The sequence below is a fragment of the Rhinopithecus bieti genome, unplaced genomic scaffold (genome assembly GCF_001698545.2).
Source record: "Rhinopithecus bieti isolate Rb0 unplaced genomic scaffold, ASM169854v2 scaffold_47444, whole genome shotgun sequence".
NCBI classification, from domain to species: domain Eukaryota; kingdom Metazoa; phylum Chordata; class Mammalia; order Primates; family Cercopithecidae; genus Rhinopithecus; species Rhinopithecus bieti.
In genome coordinates, this window is record NW_016819781.1 from 684,544 (window position 1) to 690,194 (window position 5,651).

The following is a 5,651-nucleotide window of genomic DNA, read 5'->3' on the forward strand; positions in this document are numbered from 1 at the left end:
ATTCAAGATACATTCTTTTTTTTTTTTTGAGATAGAGTTTTGCTCTTGTTGCCCAGGCTGGAGTGCAATGACCTGGTCTTGGCTCACTGCAGCCTCCGCCTCCCAGGTTCAAGTGATTCACTCCTATCTCAGCCTCCCAAGTAGCTGGGATTACAGGCGCCTGCCACCAAACCTGGCTAATTTTTGTATTTTCAGTAGAGACAGGGTTTCACTCTGTTGGTCAGGCTGATCTTGAACTCATGACCTCAGGCAATCCAATTGCCTCAGCTTCCCAAAGTGCTGGGATTACAGGCATGAGCCACCGTGCCCAGCCAAGATACTTTCTTGCAGAGTGTAAAACCAGATCTTGTTGACCTGGCATTTAGACCTTCCAAAATCTGGTTTCCACCTGTGTTTCTAGGCATGTGACCCACCGCACACTACACAGTCCCCACAGGGACCATTTCTCCCACCCTGAGTAAGCTGTTCCTCCAAGACACACTTCTTTGCAACTCCTGCCCATTGAAAGATGACTCACTCTATCAAGGCAGGCTTAAGTGCTGCCTACTCTCTGAAGCTGTCTCTGATATTCCGCCACAGTTTGTCTCTCATCTGTACATCTACTCATTCTCTGTTCTCGACTCCTGTTCAGAAGACCTTGTAATCAAGTTGACTGTTTGTACATTTGTCCCTTTACTAAGGTGGAACTCCTTAAGGCAAGGGACCATATCTTCAGCAGCTCTGAAGAGCATTGGTGCTTCATGCAGGGCCTCGCCGATAAGTACATCTTCACTGGGTAGGAGTTGTTGGGGGGTTCCCACCTGCAAGCATATGTTAGCAGGCTTCACAGTGAGTGACCTAACGTAGGTGTGGATCAGAAGGAAATGAAAGCTTCATTCTAGCTTCCCCAATACTACTTGTCTCTTACCATTCCTTTGTCTTGAGTATTCTCTGGAGAACCTGCTGATATAGGAGGAACAGTGGCTTCAATCTGAAGGACTGTGCCAGCTTAGAGTGAGCATTACTCAGTCTGGAAGCAGAAGCAGAAGGGAATATGGTTTTGTGGATGAACGTGGGAGACAGCATGGCATGAGGTTAGTGCTCTAAGGTCTGGTGTGTCTGGCTTCCTGTCTAGTCTCTGCTGCTGACTGGCTGGATGACCTTTAGCATGTTCTTCATGCTTTGATGTCTGTTTCCCCATCTGTATGCTATGGACAATGTTGGGACGTCCCCTAACCCCTGCCACCAGGGGCATAATTAAGAGGAAGCCACTGGGGGTGCATATGACCCCACCACCAGTCTGCAGGGAGTGCCACAAAGATGCTAGCCTTTGCAAATTCTGGTGCAGTGTTGTGAGGAGAGAAAGTTCACAAGCATTACCTTGCCCCTGGGTACCACAGGACTTGTGTCTCCCTATACCTCCTGCACAATTGCAAGGATTAAACAAGCTAATATTTATAAGGGACTTAGCACCCTGCTCTCCAATAATGGCTTAATAATACTCTGGTTTCTCTTCAGATCATATAAATCTTTCACCTTTTACCAATAATGGCTTAATATACCTTTTACCAATAATGGGTTAATACACATAAGCAAAAAGACTCAGTTAATGTAGGCTATAAGTTGGAATCAATAATCCATAAAAGAAACCCTGAATAGGGTTTTTAGGCCACAGGCACTGCTTTACCCTAATAGAATGGATTAGCTTTCATTCAGTTAAAAAAAAATCTACTTCTCTTTTATGCCACAAAGTGCCACCTTAAATTTATCTTAGTGATTGAATGTCATACCGAAAAGAATCAAAAGCACTGGAGCAGTTGATCTGGTAGAAACCTCAGGATGTATTTGTTCATTCCACAAAGGTTTACTAAACCCTTGCTTTGTGACAGGCACTGTGTACCAGTTGGGCTCCTCTCTACATTATGCTGCTGCAACAAGCAACCCCAATAACGGTTTCTTTATTGCTCATGTTTGGCACTGTATGCAGGGTGACTGGAGCTCTATTCTATGTGTCTTCATTCTAGGACCCAGGCTGCAGGATCAGCCCCTATATTGAACATGCCATTCTTATGACAGAGAGAAAAGGGTACTAGGAGAACTATAAAGTGGCTCTTAAAGTCATGCTTGGATGTGGCATGTGTAGCTTATATTCCATTGGCCAAGGCAAGTCATGTGGCCAAGCCTGGCACCAAGGGGTAGGGAAGTATCCTCCTCCCATAGAGCAGCACTGCAGGTCTCTTGACAATGAGGGAGGACATATAATCCTCCCATAGGGAAGGCAGAAAAGAATTGGGAGTAATAACACTGTCTGCCACATGCTGTCATGAATGCTATCTAGTTTTAGTCTCTTAATAACTCTGTGAGGTAGGTATTATTATCCTCATTTTACGGAGTGGAAAACTGAGGTTTGGTGTGGCTAACTAACTTGCCCAAGATGTTGCCAGTAATAAGTACGGCTGCCTGAATGGAAGCCAGTACCAATGGTATATAACCAGCCTTGGGCTTCTTGAGGACTCCTTTTCAGATACATGTTGTCATTCAGTAGACATTGATAAAGCATCTACTATGTGCCTGGCGCTGTGCTGGGCATTGGAAACATAGTGATGTGCAAGAGAGACACTCTTCAACTCTCATGGTGTTTAGAGTCCAAAGAAAGAGAAAGGCAGACAGGACACATGTAAAGTATGATTGGCATGTGCTTCTATGAGGGAGACGCAGAGTACAGCAAGAGTTCAGGGAGAGAGCATGCAACCAGACTCAGGGCACAAGAAATGGACACGTCTCTGATGACTGCACAGAAGCTGAGAGCTGGAGGACTGAGTCCCATGGCTCTTATCAAGACCCTGTGTGGCAGGGTGAGTGCCAAGGGCAGTTTCTGATTCAGAATTCTAAAGGGCACTCACAAGAGTTCAATGCAGATGGGCATATGCCCAGCCTGCTGCTAACAGGACTGGACAAACCAGTGGCGGTGTGTCAGGAACCTACCATGTGCTTCCTACTAATGAGTCTGATCCAAAGCCCTTTTCTGGCTTCTTCTGGGAGCATTGCCTCTGCCTTATCTATACTCAGAGCCATCCATGCTGAAAAAAACCAAAGACCCAAAGATGTCAACAACAACCTGAGAGAGAAAGAGAGACCCAGATTTGATCTGATTTTGAATCGGCAGAGTGACACACATTGCTTAAACTGCCAACGCACGCCGCTCTCATTTCCCTGAATGGTTTCCATTTTAGTGGCATGGTAATAAAAAGAAGAAGGAAAAAAATCCCCTGCCATGGTTTACAAAGTGCACCACAATAGTAAGACATACAATTTTGTCATCACTGCTGCTGCAGTCCCAGATTATGGGGCCCAGCATTAGACCTGTCTTTGCAAGCATGACCAATTACATAGTAAGTGATTGCCCCTCAAACAGAGATGGCATGAGTGCTGGGAAATAGGTCACCTCTTAGTGAGGTGAAGCCCCAGCAAGAAGCAAGCACAGATGCAGACTCTTCCTCTTGGGATGCGAAAGGCATCTGAAAGGTGAGCCCCTATGTCCAATAGGGGAGCCTCTGGACAAATGTCACATCTCCAAGGAAATGTCTTTGAAACAGATGACTCTACTTCCAGCTTGGTTATGGACACACACAACCTTGAAGATTTCAGAAAATATCAGAAAGCCAAATATATATGTATATGCAAGCACACACACACACATACATGTTTATGTATATTAGGATTCTTAAGAAAAGCAGAACCAATAAGATATATGTAGACATAGAAAAATATTATGAGGGATTGGCTTGCTCAATTATGGAGGTTGAGAAGTCCCACGATCTACTATCTACAAGCTGGAGGCCTAGGAAAGCCAATGATGTAATTCCATTTCAACCCAGAAGGCCAGAAACCGGGGGAGTCAGTGGCATAAGTCCCAGTCCAGGTCCAACGGTCCAAGAACAAGGGGCACTAGAAGATGGACATCCCAGGTTAAGCAGAGAGAAAATTCACCCTTCCTCCACTTTTATGTTCTATTCTGGCCTTCAACAAATTGGATGATTGCCCACCCACACTGATGAAAGCCATCTTTTTACTCAGTCTACCAATTCAGTGCTAATCTTTTTTGGAAAAACCCTCATAGACATACCAAGAAATAATGTTTTACCATCTATCTAGCCATTCCTTGGCTCAGTCAAGTTGATACATACAATTAACCATCACAGTACATATACATATATATGTCTCTTCTTACCCTTGACTGTATCTGAAAACTACACATGGGCACTAATGGGCTTTGAGTGTCGACTCGCTTTAAAAATAGTCTTGGAGCTTGGAAAGGAGCCCTTCTTGGAGACATAAGCAAACTGACTCAGTCCCAGGTTTATGGACAGAGAACCTGCAGAAATTGTGCTTCACAGCCACCATCATACATTCCTTGCTAACTCTGACACAGTTGGTAAAGCAATGAAGGGCTACACGTTGCTGGGGAAACACAGGGCCTGTGTATTCAGGGTCAGCCGGTCGGGAGGAGGAAGAGCAGGTTAAGCAATTATGTCCCATGCCCCATGCCTCAGTAATCAAGATAAATCATACTTTAATAATGCAGTATTTTAAAAAATCAAATTAGCCAACTATGGCCATGGGCCATCTGCCTGTGTTTATAAATAAAGATTTATTGGAACCATTTTTACTGAAACTATTCCAAGTTTTACTGGAACAGAGTGTAGTGTGCCTGCTTAAATTTTATACCCAAGCCAAGTCCTTACCCCCTCATCTTAGTCCTGGCCCTGCCCCATATCCATTCACTCATCATTCCCCTCTCATCCAGCACTACGGAGTGCCAGGAACCAGGAGACAAAGCTAACAGTTACTGAGCTCTTGATATATGCCAAGTACTATCATTAGCAGTTTACACATATGACCTCACTTAATCCCCACAACAATTTCATAGGTAAGTACAGTTATTCATGCCACTTTACAAAGGAGGAACCTGAGGCATAGAAAGATGAAGCTTTTCCAAGATCAAACAAGTAGGAAGAGGTAGAGTCAGGGTTCATATGAAGAAGCTTGAGGGCTTTGATGGAGATGGATGCCTGGAGGAAGGAAGGATTACTCAGCTCTGAGAGGTCATCACAGAGGAGGTGACTTTGAGCAGGGTGTTGTAGGGTGAGTAGAAGTTTGCTGGGCAGAAATAATAAATCTAGGTTGCTGTAGTGTTTCAGAAGAGCAAATATATCTGGAGAGGTTTTCTTTGACTTCCCTAGGCCCAGGTGTTGCCCTAAAATCAGAACAGCAGCAAAATAATGCAAATAACCAACATTTATTGAGTGCTTACCCTATGTGCTAGGTACTGAACTAAGTACTTTATATGTGTTATCTCATTAAATCCTCAAATAAACCTGTGAAATGGGTACTACTCTTTGTCTGACATATGAAGAGTCTGAGGCTCAAAGGAGTTAAGTAACTTGCCAAAGCTATACAGATAGTACGTGGCTGAGCCAGGATGCAAACCCGGGGGATGCCACAATGTGAACCCCAGTGGGCACTGCTCATCTTGTAGTCTGTGCAAAACCCAAAAACTTGGTGCCAGAGCTTGAGGCTTAGCAAAAGCAATATGCCAGTGGTGCTCAAACTTCACAATGCATCCAATTCACCTCAAGGGCTTGTTATAAAAAGAAAGAAAGAAAGAGAGA

At 44.3% G+C, this 5,651-nt stretch overlaps 1 protein-coding gene across 6 annotated transcripts in view; it reads left to right on the top strand.

Annotated features, from left to right (window-relative positions):
* PALM2AKAP2 (PALM2 and AKAP2 fusion) overlaps positions 1 to 5,651 on the top strand; it is a 398,719-nt gene that overhangs the window by 197,704 nt on the left and 195,364 nt on the right. The gene's annotated exons all lie outside the window — the stretch shown is intronic.